The following is a 25,139-nucleotide window of genomic DNA, read 5'->3' as shown; positions in this document are numbered from 1 at the left end:
TTATAGGAGTTTACATACATTCATTTATAATCATTATGCATTGATCATTATTTATACATACATTTTTTTTCTTTTTCGTTTTATTCGATTCAACATAGAAATATTTTCTCCGATTTCTTTAGTTTATGGGGCTACATTAACATTTATTCATTTGCATTTATGTATTTCCATCATTATCATCATATATCCCCCATAACAAGAATTAATATGCCGTAAATATGTATGTTATTCTAAGTATCAGGCATTTTCCGGAGGTACTTTTTCCATTATCGTAATTTTATTTAACATATGTATGTTTTTTTCTCATGTGTTTATACATGTTATTTGTTTGTATACAGTTGTTTGTTTTTCCTCATGCCAAATGTATATATTCGTTACATTTTTCCACGGTTTTCTCTTCTCTTTTCACATGTTTTCCATGATTGGATATGTGTCGGGTGCCGCTCAGCAAGCTTCAGTGATGTGATCCTATAATGAATCCCAGCGATTTTATATGACTTGTACAATGCTATATATATTTCATCTTTTCCTTATCTTCATCTGGTGGTTATTCTATCATTATATATTGATGACATTGTTATATAAAACCAAGTTACTATACATTTTCTAATTTATTTCGCTACGGAGGATTTACTTCCTGATATGCAATTATCACACCTGAGAGAGTCGTTACGTTCAAGGTCCAACCTCCAATTTCTTAGGTATTTATTCACTCTCGGCTTGCAGGAGCTCACTCGATACAGCCATGACTAAGAGCACAGCCTAAGTGCTTGAAACGCGTAGGCTAATCTATTGCCGCATCACCACTTTGTTTTTCCTCCTGATGTTCTATTCCAAGCTCTGACAGCTTGCATTTCAATAAAGTGGAAACCTAGTTTTTTCCCATTTTTGATATCACTATCGCTGGATCATTTCTGTTTTTTTCTGCTATTGCTGCCGTGTGCCGTCGCGGCTGACCCGGGCGATTACCAACACAGGAGTGTCAGATCGGTGAGCTGGAGGTTTCCTCCCATTTCCCTTTTCCTTCTATACTACTACCTGGTAGCCTTCTCTGAGACATGCCCCCACCTCCTCCACTGCCCTCAGATGGAGCAGCACTGATGACATCAGCGCTGTGTCCATCTCTTTTGACCAATCCCCTGCTGGGTTCTTGGCAGGGGTGTCAGCTGCAGCAACAGCCTCACTGAGCGTCGGTGACATCAGGAATCAGCTTCTGCATGTAAGTATATAATTATATGGTAATACAGGGGGAGGAAACCTCCAGCTCACCAGCTCGCCTCCTGACAGTCCTGCTTCGCCCGGATCTCCGCAACGGTCCACGGTAGGTAATAGTACAGAAAGGAAGGATTTGATCCAGCGCTGCAGTGATGTTCTTTAAAAAGGAACGTATTCCCACTTTTATTGGTATCAAAAAAGACTTGTTAAAATGTCAAATAACAGGCTTGGCGTCAAGGCAGTATTCAGTAGGTGTAATGGGCCTACGCGTTTCAAGCACGGCTGGTGCTCTTAGTCATGGCATTCATTCACTCACTGGGACACAATAGTATGGGTTTATATAGTTGATTTTAGATGGGTGGAGTTTACCAGGTGGTTAATCAGAGACACCCTATGTATGTGTTTTGGTGGTTAGATATAACAATTAACCCTTCCAGGTATATAAATGAACACTGTGCAAGGAACCTCAGGGTCACTGCAATACTTATGTTTTTATTGTCTATTTTGCCGTTTTTAATTCTTTTTTGGGATTTTGTATGATGTTTATACATCTGAATCCCTAATTTGAGTAATTTATTAACTTACGGCTTGTTGTAATATAGAACATGAAAAATCGCAGTCGGAAAACGGATCGTAAACAACCGCATCCTGAACGGGACCCTGGCAACTCAACACGAATGTGAGTATGTACAAACTTTTGTTAACCTCATGTCCTTGTGTGTGAATGATTCCCAATTACATACCAAAGTTGCAACCAGTTTCAACATAAGAAAAACATAAAAACGGACATTCAGAAGAAAGAAAGAAAATTTTAAAATTGAAATACATCATAAACAAAAAACACAGTTGATTAGGTTTATACATATGTAATAGAAATGAATTTCTCCTAACACTCCTGTAAACCTAGAGATATAATCAACTGAGTTTTACACTGGATTTTTTTGGGAAATTCTTCCATAAACAAGTGAATAAAATATATATAGTGGAAACTTATAGTTGTATAAGTTAATTTGAGATGTAGTCATGTCATAATATTGTATTTAGGGGTTTAATATTTTATTATAACTACCCAGATATTCATATATACTTATGACTTTGAAAATTACTATATAAGCTTTATGTCGGCTGTCACTCTATTGACGCACAGAACATTGGCTAATGCTTTTGTTATTTTTATGAGTTTGGACATAAATGTAATAATATCGAAAAAATTGGTGATTCCGATTGGAATGTCTAAACTAATAGTTGTGATATATTACCTTCATGTTAACGATTCAATTAATGTGAGCAAATACAAAAACCGTTATTTGTCCCCTGTATGAGAATTATTATTTAGATGACATTCATGTTGATATTAATAAAGATGTCACCTTGACTGCTATAGAAAATATAGTTAAGGGTGTGACCATTGCGTGACCTAAATAAGGTCGTGCAGGTAAAAAATGGTTTATGTTAACTTCTATTTGAGAAGATGAAATGTAATTTATAAACTTCCATTTTATCATAAAAGATTAATTGTAGTTGATATAGAGATGATTATTTATATACTATATTCTATATGTCAGAATTAATATGCACATAGAATATCAATTTTTTCAATAAAACCAACTACATATAACTGTTATGAAGTCCAAAGCGGATCAAATAGAAACAATGAAGGGATTTAGTTATCCTGGCCGATTCAATATAGAAACATCAATTCCTTCCTCAAATTCAGACCATGCGGGAATCTTGTTTTTAGATTGAATATCCAGAACGCTTCACGTGTCAGAAGTGTTTTTTTCAAATCACCCCCGCGAATATTGTTCCTTATTTTTTCTATAGCATAAGTTTTCAAATAGGTTATATTACGATTATGACAGGTGATAAAATGTCGTGCGGCATTGGATATGTTAATAATTGCCGGATTCCTAATATAACTGAGATGCTCCAAAATTCTTATTTTAAACCTTCTGGTAGTGCTCCCCACATACTTCAAATTGCAACTCGTGCATTCTATTATGTATATTACGTGATCACTATTGCAATTGATGTATGACTTTATGGGATAACTGTTTTGGCCGCTGGAGTCTTCGAACTTTCTGATGACTTTAGTATAATTACACACCTTACATGGGTGGGATCCACATTTGTAGAAACCCTCTTGTTCGAGCCATGTTGGATTACTTATATTAGTTTTTAGTAGTGAGGGTGATAAAATGTTCCCTATTGTCGATCCTCTACGTGCCACTATCCTGCACCCTTGTTTTAATATACATTCCAACCTTGCATCGTCGTACAGTATTGGAATATATCGATTAATCATATTTTTAATAATGGGAAACTGATTGCTATATTGTAAGCTCAATGTGGGAATCTCCTTATCTGTTTTATTGATAGGAGTGACATCAGATTTATCTATTAATAGATTTTGTCTATCTTTGGTTCTCACTATCTCTTTGGCCCTTTTGAGCATCCAATTTTTATAACCCCTCCCAGCCAATTTTTTACTCATGTTATGTTGTTCCCTTTCAAAACTTTGGTTTGTACTACAATTCCTTTTTGCCCTTATGAATTCTCCGATAGGTATTGACGTAACAGTATGCTTTGGATGGTTTGAGCTAGCATGTAAAATAGTGTTACCTGATATCGGCTTTTGATATATTTCTGAGTGTATTGACGCCAAGCCTGTTATTTGACATTTTAACAAGTCTTTTTTGATACCAATAAAAGTGGGAATACGTTCCTTTTTAAAGAACATCACTGCAGCGCTGGATCAAATCCTTCCTTTCTGTACTATATAATTATATGCTTGTAAATTGTCTTGTATGTTTTATTGTCTGCGTTTTTTCACAGGTTTCCGTTTCTTGGACTACTTCGGATCGTCGTGGGATGTACTTTTTATTAATAAAATGGTCAAAGAGGGCTGTAGTGGGGGAGTGTTTATTTCAATAATGTATTTTTTTCCACTGTATAACAGCGCTAATAATGGTGGGGTCTGACTGATACCTCTCCATTACTATCGCCGGGGATTGGTGTCAGCCAGAAGTCTGCTATATACAGCTTTGGCTGACACTAAACCCTCCATACTATTATCCCCCGGTACCAAATGCATCAGGGGTACCGGGAGAAGCACATCCTGGGACAGACAAAGGCTGATATTTTTAGAATGGGAAGGGACCAATGGTCATGGATCTTCCCATACTGATAATATCAAACTGCGGCTTTTGGTTTTCCTTGGCTGGCTGTGGAAATAGGGGAGGACCCCACATAGTTTTTCAAAATTATTTATTTATGACATTTCTAAAAATAGGCAATCCACTATGCCATAAATAATGAAGAAAAACTATGTGGGGTTCCCCCCTATTTTAATAACGAGCCAAGGGTTAACCAACAACCGCGGTCTGATATTAGCAGGATGGGAAGGTTCATGGCTATTGGTCCTTTCCCATCGTAAAAATAGTTGCTTGCGGTCACCTCAGGGACAGCCAATCAAGTCAGATGGGCCGCTGCAGATGATTCCTGGCTCTTCTCGGTGTCCTGGGTAACAGTATGGAGGCTTTAGTGTCAGCCAAAGAAGGAAATAGCACACCTCTGGCTAACACAAAGCCCTAGCGACAGTAATGGAGGGGTATCAGTCAGACACCTCCATTACTAGCGCTGTTATACAGTGGGGAAAAAATAAATACTTTATTGAAATAAACATTCTCCCAATTTAGCTATCTTTGACCATTTTATTGGTAAAAAGTAAATCCCACGACGATATGACGCAGTTCAAAAACAGAAACCTATAAAAAAAGCAAAGACAATAAAACATAGTAGACAGTTTAGAAGTATACAATGAATACTTACATCCAATGCTGATTCCTGACGTCCCTGGCGCTGTCAGTGAGGATGTTACTGCAGACGGAAACCCTGTCAAGAACCCAACAGGGGAAGAGTCTGAAAAGATGGAAACAGCGCTGACGTCATCATCGCTGATCCATCCAAGGACAGTGGAGGAGGTGGGGGCGTGTCTCAGACAAGCAGACAACGCTCTCGATATGCAAGTCTGAGACAGCCTAGGCCATCTTGAATCCCGGACAACGGGGACTGTAACAAGGAAGCGGAGCCATAATCAAGCAAGTAAAGGCCACCAGGTAGGATAACTATAATTTAGGCGTTTTTAATTATTTGTTTTTTTTTGACTGGAGGGTCGTTTAAGATTTTACTTCACTGGAACTAAGGAATTTAGGCCATACCCTGGAAAATCCCTTTGCATTATCCTTCCTCCACCAAACTTTACAGTTGGCACAATGCAGTAAGGCAAGTAACGTTCTACTGGCATTCGCCTAACCCAGACTTATCTATAAGACTTCCAGATAGAGAAGGGTGAGTCATCACTCCACAGAACACATTTCCACTGCTCCAGAGTACATTGGCAGCATGCTTTACACCACTCCATCCAAAGCTTGGCATTGTGCTTAGTGCAGTAAGGCTTGCATGCAGCTGCTAGACCATTCAAACCCAGGCCCACCCATGAAGTACTGGAATCTTATAGAGAGTAAAAGGTGATTGGCAGAGAAAATTCCCCGCAGAGCCTAGAAATGCTGATACAGTAAAGCAAAATCCAGCAGTAGACAAATAGGTATCTCATCTTCTGAGAGGCAGACTTACTGCCTAGGATAGCCTCTCCCACTTCCCCTAGGCATTGGAGTGTACCGGTCTCACTGGACAATTGTTCAGAAAGTGTATTTTACTACTGCAGTATAAACAGAGGTTGTTGGTGCATCTTCTTAGACGTTCTTCTGCAGATAGTTTTATTCTTTCCACTTGCATGTGTTCATCCGGTAAAACAGTAGTGGAAGCAAGAAGAGGTCTCTGAAATTTAGATGCCAGTCAAGGTACCCGATGGGCACGGTCTGTCTCTTGTTGTCTCTCATGGAAACGTATATCAATACAGGTAGCCAAGGAAATTAATTATTTCAAAGTAGTTGGAAGATTTCAACCTGCCAACTCATCCTTGATGCGACCAGTTAGACCCTCCCAGAAGGTTGCTACAAGAGCTTCGTCCAGGATATAGACGACATTAGCTTGGTCTGTTGAAAATGTATGTGCCAGCAACTCAAAGTGGATCGTGCATGGAGTCCCTTTCACATTGTGGAGGAGTAGGTAAATGCAATCCTAGACTACGTGCAGTAGCTAGAGGTGTTTGCACAAGCGCCACAGGGGATGAAGGAGTAGATATGGCATTAAGTCGAGACGAGACATTCTGTAGTAGCTGGTACAGCTGGTCCTGGCTAACTCATTGCCTCTATAGTTCCTGAGCCAGGTCTGAGACTTCAGGCAGAGCCAAAAGGTCTGGGCAGGATGCGGAGGTTAGTTAGGTAAACATATCAGAAGGTCAGGGCAGGCGGCGGGCACGGAGTCCATTGGCAGCGTGCTTTACACCACTCCATCCAGGGATAATCTTGGAACACACAAGAACACAAGAAAACCAAATTGCTCTGGCAATGCGTTCCAGAACAGGCAGGGCTTTTATACAGCATGAGGTGATGGATTTGAAAATTGGCACTAGCTTGTCCTTTTAGAACACAAGAATCAGCGGGCAGCTAAAGAGGCCACTGTCCCGGTTTTCTGGCGACAGCGTGGGCCAGGACACTGGGACTGGTAAGCATGTAGTGGCGGGGAGCCGGGACATTACAATATATATTGTAACGTGTGGAGTCTGACAAGCAGACTAGTATAAATGTATCTACTATACTAACTGAATTGTTAGTTATTTTAGAGATTGTAAAAAAATAGCCGTACCTGTTATAGCTGCAGCCGCGGACCTCTGCTGCTCACCTCCGCCGGAGGCCCGCAACCGCAGGCTCCTGGCCGCTTGGCAGCGTCTCCGAGTGTGGCTGTCCGGTCCTGGACGGTCTGTTGGGGTGCATGCTCGTCCCCTTGCTTAAAGGGCCAGCGCGCGCGCGCACTTACTAAAAATTCCCTATCCAATCCCCAGGTCACCCTGGACTATAAAAAGGGCTCTGCCCTTTCATTCCTTGACTGAGTGTTGTTGTTGTCTACCCATATTGCAAATGGTCCCTTGGTTGTATCGTGTTCCCATACCCTGTGTTTCTGTATTGTCTCCTGTACATAAGCCATCAGTTGGAGTCGTGTGTATTATCTGCCACGTCTGCTGTCATCGGCCACGTCTGCTGTCATCGGCCACGTCTGCTGTCATCGGCCACGTCTGCTATCATTGGCTATGTCTGCTGCCATCAGCCAGGTCTGCTGTCATCGGCTATGTCTGCTGTCATCAGCCACGTCTGCTGTCATCGGCCACGTCTGCTGCCAACTGCCACGTCAAGTTCTACCCGTGCCTAAGCCTCTGCTACTGTCTGGACTCATACAGGTACTCTCGTGCTAAAGGACTTTTGCATAGATTGTATAGACTGTGGTTTGGCCAGCTGCCACTCCGCTATGGCGGAGCGGCCTAGTGGGTCAACATACCCCTAGATCGTGACAGTACACTCAGGCCCTGGAACCCGTTGGCCAACCTAAGACAGCGTTTCACGTGATGCAGGTGGATATGCGTGACCTGCGTGCATGCCAAGATTATCTCTTCGTGGCAGTGAATTCTATCATTACCCATTTTGATCAGCCTCCTCCTCCTCTAGAAGCAAGATCGCGGGCTGCTAGCTCGTCTTTGATGTGCAAGAATAGTCTATGTCAAAAGGTCACCACTAACACCTCTTATTCCATGCCAACTCCGCTGCCAGGGTACGGAAGGAGGTAGCATACTCTCCTACTGTGGACCCACCTTGCTTGAGGGTTAGCAGAGTGGCCGCTGCAGAGGATATTCGACCCGGCTCCTCAAACACAGTACGAAAAGTCTGCAAGAATAAAGCTAGGTCCGAGAATTCAGGACCCTCTCATTCCAAGAAGGAGTTCGCCCATGCCAGGGCCTTGCCAGCGAGAACGGAAATAATGAACTCTACCTTGGCCTCATCAAAGGGGAAGAGGTGAGCACGCAGTCTAAAATGGATGGTACATTGATTGATGAACCCTCTACAGGCTTTAGGGTCACCGTCATAGCGAGGAGGAAGATGCAGCAAAAATATGGATCCGGGACAGGGGGATTAACGGTCACTGGAACGGCAGCAACATCCGGAAGGGGAGCAGGAGGTTAATCCAGTTGGGCGATGATGGAGTTTACAGCCACGAGGTGTTGATCCTGATGTGCACGTAGGGTCACGCATATCCGTTTGTATCACCTGAACTGCGGTCTTAGATTGGCCAGTGGGTTCCATGGTCTGAGCATACTGTCACTATCCAGGGGTATGTGGACCCACTAGGTCGCTCCGCCATAGCGGAGTGGCAGCTGACCAAGTCACAATCTATGCAAAGTCTATACAAAATTTGTAGCACAAGGGTACCTGATATAGTCCAGAGATAGCAGAGGCTTTGGCAGATAGCACCAGACGTGGTGTAACAACAGGCGTGGCAGGTCACACCAGACATGGTGTAGAACAGCAGGCATGGCAATGACACAACACGACTCCAACACTTGAAAGGCTCAGGGGCAAACACAGCATGGGATACAGGTAGCAGGGTACGAGAACACTTGGAACAGGATACGACTAAGGGACCATCTGCAAGACTAACATAGGAATAAAAACAACGCTCAGGCAAGGAGTGAAAGGGCAGTGCCCTTTTTATAGTCCAGGGTGATCTGGAAAATAATTAATTAATTAAATAATTAATTACATATGTGCGCTGGCCCTTTCAGACCGTGAACGAGCGCACGCCCCCAGCGAACATTACAGGACAGAGCGGCCGGATGCACTGAAGGGGAAGGAGATGTTGGCCACAGGAGGGAGGTCTGCAGTCGCGGTCGTCAGCAGGTAAGGAGAGGTGGCGGTCTGCGACCACGGTCATTTCAGTAATCAGCTCAGATCAAGGTACAAATCCTAATGAAAAGTGTTACACCAAGTGCAAAATAAAATCTACCCAGTAGCTGCACATTTTCTACGATGCCCTGTCCAGTGGGACACAGAAGTTTTTTTTTGTTTTTTTTTATAAAGACGTTTGTTTTTTTACAGCGCATGTAGATGTTGATGTTATGACCAGATGAGCATTTATTTTAACAATTGATAAAGGTAGGGTCCCCAGCAAGTGCCAAGAAACTTAAATCAAAGACTTATCAAAATGATGAACTCCACCACTGAGATGCGGCAGGCTCAGCCTGAGCCAATATAATGTGCTTGTCATGAACTGAAGGCAGTTTCACAATTCTAAGCAGCCCTGCAGATAAGCAACATGCCGGAGGAAGACGATTTAGATGCGGATAGTCATAATAAAACTCCACTAATCCGCCTACGAGGGAACTCACCCCAGGCTCACAGCATGAGGTGCTGTGTACAGCCCGGTGGCATACACTAACAAGCTACAGTGTATGACAGATGAGAAGGCCCAAACCAAGTCCTGATGACATCAGCAATCGTCAAAGTAAAGCAAAGGCCAAAGACTTGAGTGAACCTGTCAGCAACATCCAAGTGTTTACAGCGGAAGATAAGTAAGTGACCAGGAGGTGGGTAATAATAAAACAACTGTGTGGGTTTCCCTAAGGGTGACAGTCAGTAAAGTGCAGAAGACAGAAGATGATGATGATGTACAGGACTTGTCAATTAACTGATGGGACCCAAACCTGGGGGAAATACTGAGATTGGTGATAGCATTATTTTATTAGTTAACCCCTTAGGCCTCGTGCACACTTCCGACACCGTTTACACGGCTGTTTTTGACGGATCCGTGTGCCCGGTTTAGCGGCCGTGTGCACTCCCGTGTGCACTCGGTGTTTCCGTTTCCGAGCGCCTAGTACTGTCCAGGGTGCTGAAAGAGTTAATGGGCTGCACTAATCGGCGGTAACTCTTTCAGCACCCTGGACAGTACCATGCTCGGCGCTCGGAAAATAAAATTTGAATGAAAAAAAAAAAATTAGTTCAACTTACTTTCCTCCTGTCCGGCCTCCAGCGATGACGTTTCATCCATGTCACCGCTGCAGCCAATCACAGGCTGTAGTGGCGGTCACGCACGTCAGGATGACCTGAGAAGGCCGGCCTCCAGGGATGACGCTTCATCCCACGTGACCGCCTCTGCAGCCAATCACAGGCTGCAGCGGCCTCTGCAGCCAATCACAGGCTGCTGCATCAGAAAGGAAGGTCGGACTGGAGGAAGAAGAGGGACTCGTCACCAAGACAACGACCGGGTACGTATAAACTGCTTTTTATTTTATTTTTAATCAGCAGCCTCTTTTCTCTATCAGTGATTGATAAAGACAAGTGGCTGCCAATTAGTGTAATATTTTTGTAATGTATTTCTCCCCGCCCGGCCGTTGCTAGGTAACGGCTCCGTCACACGGATGCCTTCCGTGTGCCTTCAGTTTTTTTGACTTGCATGGGCCTCACGGTCACGGAATCTCGGACCAAAGTAGGAGAAGCTCTACTTTGGATCGGAATGGAGCAACGGGACCGTCAAAAAAAACTGAAGTGTGCATGGCCCCATTGAAATGAATAGGTCAGGGTGCTAGCCGTCAGAAAAAAGGCTAGGCCCTGAAGAAAAACACTGAAGTGGGCATGAGGCCTAAACGACATCCAACGTATGGGTACATTGTTGTCGTTAGGTACTTAACGCAATTCAACGTATGGGTACGTTGGAGCGTTAAGTGGTCACCGTGTCTAAAGACGGTCTGAGTACGGTGACTGCCATGTACTTGTGAGGCAGTGGTGATGGTGCCACCCTTTGATCGCTACCATTGGTCGGTCTGCATAGACCGACCAATCGTAGCCATGGCGAGCGTTTCAAACACCCTGGATCAGTTCTGCCCACCTCATTCCAGTTAGGAACGGTGAGCAGACCTGGTGTGGTAGTCTGTGAACCGAATACTTACACTTGCTGAAGTCTTCTGTGCTGCGATCGTCCTCTTCTGCATTCTGCTGTGTGATCACTCACTGTGATCATCATCATCAACTGTGCTGCTGCTGATTTTTTGCAGCAGCAGCAGCAGCACTAGTGATTCCTAAATTTCCCTTTCCCAGTCCCGCCCAATCACCCCTCCTCCATGTACGTCCTGCGGCCGCTGATCAGTGTCCGCCATCACTGACCAGCAATTTTTGGCACAGGACTTTTTTTGGTCAGTTTTGCACCATCTCCGTGTGTGCCCCCTGCGGCCACTGAGTGCTGAGACCGAGATCACTGATCAGCATCTGTGGTCATATTTTTTTTTTACGCAGGTTTTGTTTTTCCATTTTTCTGCCAGCAGTCTCCGTGTGTGCGCCCTGTTGCCCTTGAGCGCTGATCAGTGACCACCATCACTGATCGGCATCTGTGCGCATTTTTTGGCGCAGGTCTATAATCAGCCTCAGTGGTAATTTGTTGATGCTGGGTTTTTTGGGTCTTTTTTTTTTTATATATAAAAACGGTAAAAAAGTTAAAAAAAAAGTTAAATAAAATATAGTCAGGTGTGGCTAGTACCTGTAGGACGTTAGGGTAGCGGTAGTTTAGGGGTAGCTAGTACCTGAATAGGTAGGGAGTTACAGTAGTGGACGTATAGATTAGCGTCCATTTTATAATCAAAAAAATTACAAAGCATTTTAGGTAGTTTTAGCTATACAATTTTTCTAAAGTTAGTGTCAATTTCTTATACTACGTTTTTTTCTAAAATATAGTGTTACATTTAGTGTCAGGGGTTACGGTAGCTTTATAGTTTTAGTCTAAATTTACTGCAGTATAATTTTTATACTAGTTTTTTTTAGCACTAACATATAGCGTTACAGATTTAGCGTCAGTGACGGACATTCAGTTTTTTTTACTGAAGTTCTTCACAAAATTTTACATAGCGTAGTTTTACAGTTTTAGTCTAAATTTAGTGCAGTATAATTTTTATACTAGTTTTTTTTAGCACTAATATATAGCGCTACAAATTTAGCGTCAGTTAGTGATGGACATTCAGTTTTTTTTTACTGAAGTTCGTGCACTAAATTTTACATAGCGTAGCTTTATTGTTTTTTTTAAGGGAGTCAGGAAATTCTTTACAGGTTTATATTGGCATAATTTTTTGTTACTGAAGTTTGTTCAGTGAATTTTTTATACTTTTTACATTTTTTTTCTAAACTTTCATTTCTTTCTTTCTTCTCTTCTCTTCGTTATTTTATTCAGCAATTATGAAATACACGTGTAAAAGCACAACACACACAACCGCCTGTGAAAAATAAAGTCTGTGTTAGGCTTTATTCAGACGAACGGGAATCACGTCTGTCAACGCGCGTGATTTGCACGCGCGTTGCACGGACCTATATTTGTCTATGGGGCCGTGCGGACATGTGCGTGATTTTTACTCAGCGTGAGTGCGCTGAAAAAAAGTCACGACATGTCCGTTCTTTCTGCGTTTTTCATGCATCACGCACCCATTGAAGTCAATGGGTGCGTGAAAACCACGCATGCCGCACGGAAGCACTTCTGTGCGAACTGCGTCATTCGCGCAAGAGCTGTCAAACTCTGAATGTAAAAAGAAAAGCACCACGTGCTTTTCTGTTTACAAACATCCAAACGGAGTGTCTTAGAGATGAGCGAACCCGGACAACCGAACTTCACCGGGTTTTGACCGAACCTGCAAAAAATTTCCGGTACGCGACGTCAGGAGATAGTCACTGTCCAGGGTGCTGAAAGAGTTAAAGAGGCTCTGTCACCAGATTTTCCAACCCCTATCTGCTATTGCAGCAGATAGGCGCTGCAATGTAGATTACAGTAACGTTTTTATTTTTTAAAAACAAGCATTTTTGGCCAAGTTATGACCATTTTTGTATTTATGCAAATGAGGCTTGCAAAAGTACAACTGGGTGTGTTTACAGTAAAAGTACAACTGGGCGTGTATTATGTGCGTACATCGGAGCGTTTTTACTTCTTTTACTAGCTGGGCGTTAGGAATGGGAGTGTATGATGCTGACGAATCAGCATCATCCACTTCTCTTCGTTACCACCCAGCTTCTGGCAGTGCAGACACACAGCGTGTTCTCGAGAGATCACGCTGTGACGTCACTCACTTCCTGCCCCAGGTCCTGCATCGTGTCGGCACCAGAGGCTACAGTTGATTCTGCAGCTGCATCAGCGTTTGCAGGTAAGTAGCTACATCGACTTACCTGCAAATGCCGATGCTGCTGCAGAATCAAATGTAGCCTCTGGTGCCGATGTGTCCTCGCTCGTCCGACACGATGCAGGACCTGGGGCAGGAAGTGAGTGACGACACAGCGTGATCTCTCGAGAACACGCTGTGTCTGCACTGCCAGAAGCTGGGCGTTCTGAAGAGAAGTGGATGATACTTCTCGTCAGAACGCCCAGCTAGTAAAAGTAGTAAACACGCCCCGATGTACGCACATAATACACGCCCACTTGGACTTTTACTTTAAACACGCCCAGTTGGACTTTAGCAAGCCTCATTTGCATAAATACAAAAATGGTCATAACTTGGCCAAAAATGCTTGTTTTTAAAAAATAAAAACGTTACTGTAATCTACATTGCAGCGCCTATCTGCTGCAATAGCAGATAGGGGTTGCAAAATCTGGTGACAGAGCCTCTTTAAACTGGTTCAGCACCCTGGACAGTGACTTCCGATCACAATATACATGAACGTGTAAAAAAAAAAGAAGTTCTGACTTACCGATAACTCCCTGCTTCTTCCTCCAGTCTGACCTCCCGGGATGACAATTTAGTCCAAGTGACGGCTCCAGCCAATCACAGGCCAAGCACAGGCTGCAGCGGTCACATGGACTGCCGCATCATCCAGGGAGGTGGGGCCGGATGTCAAGAGAGGGACGCGTCACCAAGGCAACGGCCGGGAGGGAAGTTCTCGGTAAGTACGAACAGGTTGCTCGATATTGTGATTGGAATTCACTGTCGAGGGTGCTGAAAGAGTTACTGCCGATCAGTTAACTTTTTCAGCACCCTGGACAATGACTATTTACTGACGTCGACTAGCCTCATCTCTATGATGGCGGCTGCGCGAAAATCACGCAGCCGCGCATCATACACTGATGACACACGGAGCTGTCAAGTGGTTTTTGCGCGCGCAAAACGCAGCATTTTTGCGCCCGCAAAAACGCCACGCTCGTGTGAATCCAGCCTTACACGTATTCAAACACTACACATACCCCTAATAAAAATGTCCCAATCATCCTAAAGTATCTATTACTGCAGAGGAGGCATACGCCATCCTGGCCTCTGACACTGATTCTGCCCGCGAGGGAGAAGAGGAATTCGCCCCATACATCTTGTCCTCCTCCTCCTCATCCGGTGATGAGGGACCCCCGCAAAGGCGACCCAGGACATCAGCTGAGGCAACCCCCCATATAAGTGATCCTGTGTGGAACCCACCCCACGAGAATTATGAGCCTCAGATCCCTGAATTCAGGCAGCTCAGGAACTCATTTTGAGACTGAAGTCCTCACAGAAATAGATTTTTTTTAAGGTTTTTTTCAGTGAGGATTTAGTAAATTTAATGGTGGCCCAGACTAATTTATATGTCCAGCAATTTATTGCCCAGAAGCCCACGTCATAATATGCTAGACCCCTCAGGTGGACTCCTGTAGATGCAGCAGAGATGCTCACATTTTGGGGCCTTGTGCTGCATATGGGGCTAGTAAAGAAGCCACAGATCAGGCAATACTGGAGTACAGATGTTTTGTACAACACCCCAATTTACCGCATGGCAATGCCCCGGACACGCTTTGAAGCTATTCTTAAATTTTTTCATTATAATGATACTGCACAGTGCCCGCCCCGTGATGACCCCACATATGACCGCCAATCAGGCCAGTCATTAATAATTTCTGCAACAATTTTCAAGAAGCGTATACCTCCCAAAAAAACATTGTAATAGACGAGTCCCTTGTACATTATAAGGGTAGGCTAAAATTCCGCCAAAACCTACCCAGGTCAAGGTATGGGATAAAAATTTACAAACTGTGCGAGAGTAGCTCAGGGTACACCTACAGGTTTATGAAGGGAACGACTCCAGGATTGAACCCCCAGAATGCCCCCCCCCCCCGGGAGTTAGTGGGAAAATAGTGTGGGATTTTGTGCACCCACTGCTGGACCAGCGTTATCACCTTTACGTGGATAACTTCTACATCAGCATCCCACTATTTAAATGCCTCTCCACCAGAAATACTGCAGCATGCGGCACGGTGCGCAAAAATCAGAGAGGCCTTTCTAAAGCACTGCTTGGCCAACGTGTCAGAAGGGGTGAGAGCAGGGCATTATGCAGCGAGAACGTGTTGCTCATCAAGTATAAGGACAAGAGGGATGTCCTTTCTTTGACCACAATACATGGGAACGGCAGTACCCCTGTCCTTGTACGAGGTACCACCACAGTGACCCACAAGCCAGATTGCATCATGGGCTATAACAAGTACATGGGAGGGATTGATCTCTCTGATCAAGTGCCATAGTGCCATGAGAAAAACAAGGATGTGGTACAAAAAGGTGGCCGTGCACATGGTACAGATGGCATTGTATAACGCTTACGAGCTATCCAAATGTGCAGGCCAGACAGGGTCATTCCTTAATTTTCAAGAGGAGATTATCAAGGTGCTTGTGTTTGAAAACCAGGCAGGGGAGGGCCCAAGCACATCTGCTGAAAGCAAGGGCGCCCATATTGTACCAGGGCAACACTTTGCTGGCATCGTTCTCCAAACTGCAAAGAAGGGAAGATCCCAAAAAAGGTGCAGTGTGTAGCAAAAGGGGCATAAGAAGGGACGCCACTTATCAGTGCGATACCTGCCCCGAAAAACCTGGCCTGTGCATAAAGGATTGCTTCAAGGTATACCACACATCTATGAATTATGAATTTTATTATTTATGTACCCTTTTATTATACTCTGATTTGCTTTTCACAACTTACACATGCCCCCAAATTATATATTGAAATACCAGTAAATACGGCCATTCAAATAAATTCAGACAAAAAAACTTGTGGAGTCAAAATGCTAATTATACACTTAGATAAGTTCATTGGGCGGTGTAGTTTTCTAAATGGGGTCACTTTTGGTGTTTTTCTACAGTTTGGGTCCCTCAGGTGCTTTGCAAATGCGACATGGCCTCAGCAAACCAATCCGACAAAATCTGAATGCCAAATAGCACTCCTTCCATTCTGAGCCATGCCGTGTGTCCAAATAGCAGTTTATTACCACATATGGGGTATTGCCGTGCTCAGGAAAATTTTCTTTATAAATGTTGGGGTGCCTTTTCTCCTTTAGTCTTTGTGGAAATTACAATTTTTTTAGCTAAACTTACATTTTATTGGAAAATATTTAGATTTCCATTTTCACAGCCTAATTCCAATAATTTCTGCAAAAAAATGTGGGGTCAAAATGCTAACTATACCCTTAGATAAGTTCCTTGAGGGGTGTAGTTTCCTAAATGGGATCACTTTTGGGGAGTTCCCACTGTTTTGGTCCCTCAGGGGCTTTGCAAACGCGACATGGCCTCCACAAACAAATCCAGCAAAATCTGAATACCAAATAGCATTTCTTCCCTTCTGAGTCCTGCTGTGTGTACAAACAGCCTTTTTGACCACATATGGGGTATTGTTTGTTCAATGAGAAACTGTTCTACAAATGCTGTGGTGCTTTTTCTCCTTTAGTCCTTGTAGAAGTGAAAAAAAAATTAGCTAAACCTACATTTTATTGAAACTAATGTAGATTTTCATTTTCACGGCCTATTTACAATAATTTCTGCAAAAAAACTGTGGGGTCAAAATGCTAACTATACCCTTAGATAAGTTCCTTCAGGGGCGTAGTTTCCTAAATGGGGTCACTTTTGGGGGGTTTCCACTGTTTTGTCCCCTCATGGACTTTGCAAATGCGACATGGTCTCCGCAAAATATTCCAGCTAAATCTGAGCTCCAAAAGTCAAATGGCGTTCTTTCCCTTCTGAGCCCTGCCGTGTGTCCAAACAGCCGTTTATGACCACATATCGGGTATTGTTTTACTCGGGAGAAACTGCTCTACAAATGTTAAAGTGCTTTTTCTCCTTTAGTTCTCGTGGAAATGAAAAAAAAATTAGCTAATCCTACATTTTATTGAAAAAAATTATATTTTGATTTTCACGGCCTACTTCCAATAATTTCTTTAAAAAACTTGTGGGGTTAAAATGCTAACTATACCCTTAGATATGTTCCTTGAGGGGTGTACTTTCCTAACTGGGGTCACTTTTGGGGGGTTTCCACTGTTTTGTCCCGTCAGGGGCTTTGCAAATGCGACATTGCCTCTGCAAACTGTTCCAGCTAAATTTGAGCTCCAAAAGTCTAATGTCGTTCTTTCCCTTCTGAGCCCTGCCGTGTGTCCAAACAGCCGTTTATGACCACATATGGGGTATTGTTTTACTCAGGAGAAACTGATCTATAACTGTTGGGGTGATTTTTATCCTTTAGTTCTTGTGGAAATTTAAAAAAAAATGAGCTAAACCTACATTTTATTGAAAAAAAATTTAGATTTTAATTTTTACGCCCTACTTCCAATAATTTCTGCAAAAAAAACTGTGGGGTCAAAATGCTAACTATACCCTTAGATAAGTTCCTTGAGCGGTGTCGTTTACTAAATGGGGTCACATTTGAGGGGTTCCACTGTTTTGTCCCTCAGGGGCTTTGCAAATGCTACATGGCCTACGCAAACCGTTCCAGCTAAATTTGAGCTCCAAAAGTCAAATGGCGCTCTTTCCCTTCTGAGCCCTGCGGTGTGTCCAAACAGCCGTTTATGACCACATATGGGGTATTGTTTTACTCATGATAAACTGCTCTACAAAAGTTGCGGTGCTTTTTCTCCTTTAGTTCTTGTGGAAATGAAAAAAATTAACTAAACCTACATTTTATTGAAAAAAAAGGAGATTTTCATTTTCACTGCCTACTTCCAATAATTTCTGCAAACAAAATGTGGGGTCAAAATGCTAACTATACCCTTAGATAAGTTCCTTGAGGGGTGTAGTTTCCTAAATGGGATCACTTTTGGGGAGTTCCCACTGTTTTGGTCCCTCAGGGGCTTTGCAAACGCGACATGGCCTCCACAAACAAATCCAGCAAAATCTGAATACCAAATAGCATTTCTTCCCTTCTGAGTCCTGCTGTGTGTACAAACAGCCTTTTTGACCACATATGGGGTATTGTTTGTTTCATGAGAAACTGTTCTACAAATGCTGTGGTGCTTTTTCTCCTTTAGTCTATACCCTTAGATAAGTTCCTTGAGCGGTGTCGTTTACTAAATGGGGTCACTTTTGAGGGGTTTCCACTGTTTTGTCCCTCAGGGGCTTTGCAAATGCTACATGGCCTACGCAAACCGTTCCAGCTAAATTTGAGCTCCAAAAGTCAAATGGCGCTCTTTCCCTTCTGAGCCCTGCCGTGTGTCCAAACAGCCGTTTATGACCACATATGGGGTATCGTTTTACTCATGATAAACTGCTCTACAAAAGTTGCAATGCTTTTTCTCCTTTAGTTCTTGTGGAAATGAAAAAAATTAACTAAACCTACATTTTATTGAAAAAAAAGGAGATTTTCATTTTCACTGCCTACTTCCAATAATTTCTTCAAAAAACCTGTGGGATTAAAATACTAACTATACCCTTAGATAAGTTCCTTGAGGGGTATAGTTTCCTGAATGGGTTCACTTTTGGGGGGTTTCCACTGTTTTGTCCACCTCTTGGACTTTGCAAATGCGACATGGCCTCTGCTCTGCAAACTACTCCAGCAAAATTTGAGCTCTAAAAGTCAAATGGTGTTCTTTCCCTTCTGAGCCATGCCGTGTGTCCAAACAGCCGTTTATGACCACATATGGGGTATTCATTTCCTAAGGAGAAACTGCTCTACAAATATCTTATGGTAGGCTTAGACACAGGGCCGAGCTGACAGTATCACGCATGGCCCTGTATCTAAGCCTACCATGTCGTATGCTTAGATGCAGGGCACAGCAGACAGTATCACACATGGTGTGATACTGTCTGCTGGGCCCTTTATCTAAGCTTACCACGTGATACTTTCTTTTGGGCCCTTTATCCAGGCCCTAATTTGCCACTAGGCACTAGCGCACTGTCCGTGGACTCCAGTACTGCTCCTGACAACACTGTCCATATATGGACAGTGATGTTGGGAGCTCTCGGAGGTATACGTTTAATATTTACCTGTGACGGATGCCATACAGTGGCATCCGTCACCCATGGGCTCCCAGGCCTAATACACATCTGAGTTGGAGGCTTTATTAGGGTCCTCTGTTGCAGATTTTGACGAAAATACCGGAAAAAAATTGTTCAGCATGCTACGCTAGTGTTTCCGGTAAAACTACTGACACCCGACGGAAAGTCAATGGGTTCCATGGGGCGTCGGTTGTCTCTGTTGTTGGAGCAGAACAACAGAATGCCAAACGCTGATGTGAACAGGGCCTTGTTATTAGCGATCATTCACTTACTTTTGAAAGTAGGTGAATGACCACTAATAACTCCTAGCACAGGGACTCCTTTGTATCTGAAGGAGTCCCCACACTAGTTTTTTTTTAGTGCCGTATGCAACCGAGATGCTCTCAGAATCTGGCACATCTCGATCATCCTGCGCCAAACTTAGCAGTGACAGCTCTAAGCTGGCATTGGTTAGTTTATATCACATAGTGCCCTGTTACCTCAGTTCATTGGCCTACTTTTAAAAGTAACCAGGGACCACTTGAATGTAAACTAACCAATGGCAGCTTAGTCACTGCTTAGTTTACTGTCACGGACCCAGGAAAGGTAAGTATAATAATTGTTTTGCCTTATGTGTTACTAATGGGGTTTTGTTTCTGTTTTTTTACAGGTTCAGTTGTTGGACTACTTCGGATTCGCGGACTACTTCGATGACAGTTTTTTTTTTATTCTCAATAAGATGGTTAATGAGGGTTGTGTGTTTTTTATTTCAATAAAATATTTTTTTCTGAGGGTTAACCAACAAGACATGCGAAATAAAAATGTATGTATATACATAAGCATATATGTGTGTCTGCAAAAGACAACTAAATATGAATGTGAAACTCTTTTGTGTGTGTGTGTCATACTCTTGGATATTCGGAATGCCTATCAGAAATCTTCAATCGAACGATTGTAATATTACGTTAATTGTACAAACTTTCTATGTGTACAGGGGAGACTACACAAAGCTTTTTTGATGCAGCAAATAATTTTTATGCAATGTATCATGTCATTCCATGTTTTTGTGCTACATGTGAATATGCAATTATTTAAACAGACACCTGATGGGAGGAAAGCCACCCCTGACAAAGCCGGCAGTATTGCGATATGCGTGAGGCTCCTCCATCAACATGGAGTCATAGGGTCTTGAACATGTAGGTGTAGGAATTTTTTTTCAATCCTTTTTCTGCCATACTTGGGATTCTCTGGATACTGCTGTTCAAAATTTTGGGCCATTGGATACTTTATTCATAAGGTAATATCATGTGATGGTATTTTGTCATTTCACTTGTACGCTGTGTCATCTAGCTAGTGTTAGCATATTCATCTTGTTTATGCATCTGCAGTATCTTGGATTATTCATTATTGTTATTTGTCTAATATCATATAGACATGTTCTTTATGTGAAGTACTCTATGGTGGGATATTTACCATTTCTCCATGTGTGATATGCTCCCTAACCTTATTGTGGGTTAGTTTGGGCACATGTTTGTGCCGTTTTAATCAATCGCTGTTTTTTAAATCGTGATTTAATAAAGATTTTTTCATTATTTGAGAGGTATGAATGCATGTTTTTTTGGTTGATATGGAAACGTAACTTATATACATGTCGCCTAGCAGTCCAATTTAAACATAAGTGGTAGTGGTGGCCGTCCCCTTCTCTTTGAAATCCACACAGTTGGTGGAGCATGTGGGACCCTAAAAAAAAGAGAAAAATAATGTAAAACTAAAGATGTCATACACATATTATATTCCTTACATTAGATTAGGTATGTTCATTTAAAAGTTGTATTTATAATGTTGAACACAACCAATAGGGTTAAAGGGAACATTAAGGGTTAAAGGTGGTCTAGGGCAGGGCACAGGCAAATAAGGCTATTCCTAGAGGACTAAGATTTGCAAAATTTTATCTATACATGAAGACCCATATTGTCACGATCTAAGGGTATGTGGACCCACGAAGACACTCTGTCGTAGCGGAGAGACAGCAGGCCAACTCACAGTCTATGCACAAAGTCTATGGTAGGAGTGTAGCACAAGGGTACCTGGGATAGTCCGGATGGTGGCAAGGGCTCTGGCACAGATGGGGCTGGAGGTGTTGGGTTGCGCCAGACGTGGCGGATGGTGGTATCCAGAATGGCAGGCAACGCGTGCGCGCCCCCAGGATATAGTGGCCGGATGCACTGACGTCTCTGGGGAAGAAGACGTCGGCCACAGAGAGGAGGTCTGCAGGTAAGGGAAGGCTGCGGTCCGTTACCGTGGCCAATACACATATGAAATAGAAATCATAGTATTGCGGCCGGTATGGAATCTCACAATGCCTGGAGATCTAGAGCATAGAAAGGGCTTCATTGGCGTTTATATGATGGTCTATGTGCAAGAAATGCTTTATGATAGTATCATGAATTAATAAAGGGCTATGGTCCAAACTCTTGGTTATCTAGGGGGAGGATCAAAACTTGAAAACATTTTTTATAATCTTTAAAAAAAAACTTTAGTGAACGATCTGCCTGAGATTTGACGAGGCTCTGTCACCACATTATAAGTGGCCTATATTGTACATGATGTGATCGGCGCTGTAATGTAGATTACAGCAGTGTTTTTTTATTTAGAGTTATGACCTATATTAGCTTTATGCTAATGACTTTCTCAATGGACAGCTGGGCGTGTTTTACTATATGACCAAGTGGACGTTGTGGAGAGAAGTGTATGACGCTGACCAATCAGTGACCAATCAGCGTCATACACTTCTCTCCATTCATTTATACAGCACATAGCAATATAGCTATATCGCGATCTGCAGCCTCATACACACACACACTAACATTACTGCAGTGTCCTGATAATGAATACACATTACCTCCAGCCAGGACATGATGTCTATTCAGAATCCTGACACTTCTGTAGCGTCTCTGTGACTTACAGCACAGCACGATCTCGCTGTGAATGACAGTTTACAGCGTAATCTCGCGAGACTACGCCTGCTGTGCTGTAAATCACACAGACGCTACAGAAGTGGTCAGGATTCTGAATACACATCACCTCCTGGCTGGAGGTAATGTATATTAATTGTCAGGACACTGCAGTAACGTTAGTGTTTGTGTATGTGGCTGCACCTAGCGATATAGCTATATCGCTATGTGCTGTGTAAATGAATGGGGAGAAGTGTATGACGCTGATTGGTCAGATTGGTCAGCGTCTTACACTTCTCTCCACAACGCCCACTTGGTCATATAGTAAAACACGCCCAGTTGTCCATTGAGAACTCATTAGCATAAAGCTAATCTAGGTCATAACTCTGTCAAAAATGATCGTTTTTATAAATAAAAAACACTGCTGTAATCTACATTACAGCGCCGATCACATCATGTACAATATAGGCCACTTATAATGTGGTGACAGAGCCTCTTTAAGGTCATAATGTTACTTTACCTGTCGACGACTACCATGTGCTCCATTGTGCTAGAATACAATGAGATGAGTCAAGTAAGCGGGTAGAATCCATATTAACATTCAAAGGATTTATTTATATCAATATGATGCTGGAACTGATCAGCTGGAGTGCGGCTCTCAGTCGTTGCAGAGGAACTTGTCTGCTGTTGAGCAACCGGCTAAATAAAAGAAAAATTATTTTAAAGTTTACCTATACTTTCAAAAAAACTTTTGACATGTCATAGTGACATGTCAGAAGTTTTAATCGGTGGGGGTTCAAGCATTTGAACCCCACAGATAGCTAAAACTAAGTGGCAGTGCTGCTTAGTTCCTGTTCGCCTTTCCTCAGAAAGCCGAAGCGAATGGTATACGGGCTCAATAGAAAGTCGGAGTCCGTACACAGCTCATTCGGCTTTCCTCAGAAAGTAGCGTAGATACGAAGTGGCACAGCGCTCTCTCGTTTTAGCGATCGGTGCTCGGACCCCCACCAATCAAAACTTCTGAAATTTCACTATGACATGTCAAAAGTTTTTTGAAAGTATAGGTACACTTTAATGAAAGCAAAAGAAAAAAAAAAAGTAGAAAGAGAAATTTATTTTACTTTTTCAATTGGCAAATCGGAAACACTGTCGCTTTCCGCCGCACTTTATGATGACACCTACATGTTAAAAGTAAAGATGAGATGAGAATTCTCTATGATGAATACTGTAAACACTTTGGAATATAACAACACCCAAGGAAAAAGCCCTACGTTTCTCTTTTCACAAGTTTTGTCTTGCTTGTGTTTGTGACGGGATTTTTTCCGCAAAGGTGGATCGAAGGCCTGAGAGGGAAAAGCAAAATCGATGATTAGCTGCAACTAGTAGCTAACGCCACGGCCAGTGGTGTGAAAGGTTGTTGGCTCGTGCTAGATGATTTATACACCACATACTTCGTAGTGAGAAAATTAATTTACTTTAAAAAAATATATATGAATTAATAAAGATAATTAATATATTTTTATAAATACTTCCAGAGCTCTTTACTTATACAACACTTGTGTCGTTTTTTTTAATGTAAATAGTTAGGTGCAAAGCACTATAAAGGTAATGCCACATGAAGCGGCACTGACCGGGCCGCGATGTGACCAACAGCCGTATCGGTACCATGTTCGGCACGGCTGTCAAATTGTCTGCTAATGGCTGCCCTTTGTGAGGGTAAAACAGCCCTTTACCTGCAAAATCGTGCATCCATAAGTGGTGTATTCATTAATGGCCGCACAATTTGGCAGGTAAAGGGGTTTTTTACCCACCACAACGCGCGGCCATTAACAGGCAATTTGACAGATGCGCCGAACATGGTGCTGGTGCGGTTGTTGGCTACATCGTGGACGGGTCATTACCGGTCTGTGTGGCCTTACCCATAGGATGTATTCACCGGTGCGGTTTTGCCACCTTTTTTGGCCGTGTGACTGAAAACAACGCTCCAAAAAATGCATGTTTTTCTATGCGGTTTTCAGCAGCACGGCAAATCCGCACAGTGTAAATACACTCTTATGGAGAATTCTCCAAGTGTTAGCTGATTGGATATTAATTGTATTCCCTTGTTAGTCTTCGTTCACATCTGCGTAGGAGGTTCCGTTAGGGGCCTCCGTCGCAGATCCGGCAGAGACAATAGTTGTTGTCTGCGCTATTGTCTCCGGTAAAATGACGGACATCCTGACGGAATACATTAAAATCAATGGGTTGTGGATAGGTCATCAGTTGTCGGAACGTAGAAAAAACCCTTTAAGGAATGAAATCTCGGCTCTGATTGGTTGCCATGGGCAACAAGAACAATTTTTTTCAAATCTGCCCAAATAAAAGAAGTGTCACAGAGGTATCAGAATAAGACCCGGTGGCAGCACAGCATGGCCAGAGGTATGGATTTAAAAAAAAAAAAAATTTTTATCAGTTCAGCAGATCCTCAGTTGAACTGAAAATCCAAAAAAGTAGTACCATTGATTTTTGGCTGCATAAATGGAACTTGACGCTACACTGGAGGGTGTGCAGTACAGCTACAATTGAGGACACCGCACGCACGATGCAAGCGCTTTTATTTCTACTCCACTTTCAGGCTGGGGGTCAATTCTGACATAGCACATACCGTATTACAGAACGGCTGGCAGGAGGGAGCACAGCGCCACCTCTGGACGTGCAGTTCAGTAGCCCTTACGTTGTCGTTAGAAAAGAGGATACTTTGTGAGGACGTGCTGACGTCAGGCTCACGTGTATGGTGTGATCGGTTGCATGTTGGGAGCAGGTACCGCCCA

The 25,139-nt window shown here is 42.9% G+C and overlaps 2 long non-coding RNA genes across 4 annotated transcripts in view; one reads left to right on the top strand and one right to left on the bottom strand.

Annotated features, from left to right (window-relative positions):
- The window catches only part of LOC142651737 (uncharacterized), a 28,918-nt gene extending 7,983 nt beyond the window's left edge, over nucleotides 1-20,935 (top strand). The window contains exons 2-3 of the long non-coding RNA XR_012847706.1: nucleotides 1,818-1,894; nucleotides 20,046-20,935. This is a non-coding gene — a long non-coding RNA (uncharacterized LOC142651737). The remainder of the gene's footprint in view (nucleotides 1-1,817; nucleotides 1,895-20,045) is intronic.
- On the bottom strand, nucleotides 20,123-25,124 carry LOC142651735 (uncharacterized). 3 transcript variants are annotated; one of them, XR_012847703.1, is made up of 6 exons: nucleotides 24,974-25,124; nucleotides 23,601-23,672; nucleotides 23,451-23,507; nucleotides 22,850-23,028; nucleotides 21,463-21,746; nucleotides 20,123-21,115 (listed from the first exon to the last, which is right to left on the bottom strand). It is a non-coding gene; the product is annotated as an uncharacterized LOC142651735 (long non-coding RNA). The 3 variants fall into 3 exon arrangements; XR_012847704.1 differs by having other exon boundaries at nucleotides 21,463-21,643; nucleotides 24,974-25,123; XR_012847705.1 differs by lacking the exon at nucleotides 21,463-21,746 and having other exon boundaries at nucleotides 24,974-25,121.
- Nucleotides 25,125-25,139: the final 15 nt, after the last annotated feature.

Source organism: Rhinoderma darwinii, chromosome 5 (genome assembly GCF_050947455.1).
Source record: "Rhinoderma darwinii isolate aRhiDar2 chromosome 5, aRhiDar2.hap1, whole genome shotgun sequence".
NCBI classification, from domain to species: Eukaryota; Metazoa; Chordata; class Amphibia; order Anura; family Rhinodermatidae; genus Rhinoderma; species Rhinoderma darwinii.
The sequence above is the reverse complement of the archived record's forward strand: the minus strand, read 5'-3'. Positions and strand labels throughout refer to the sequence as shown.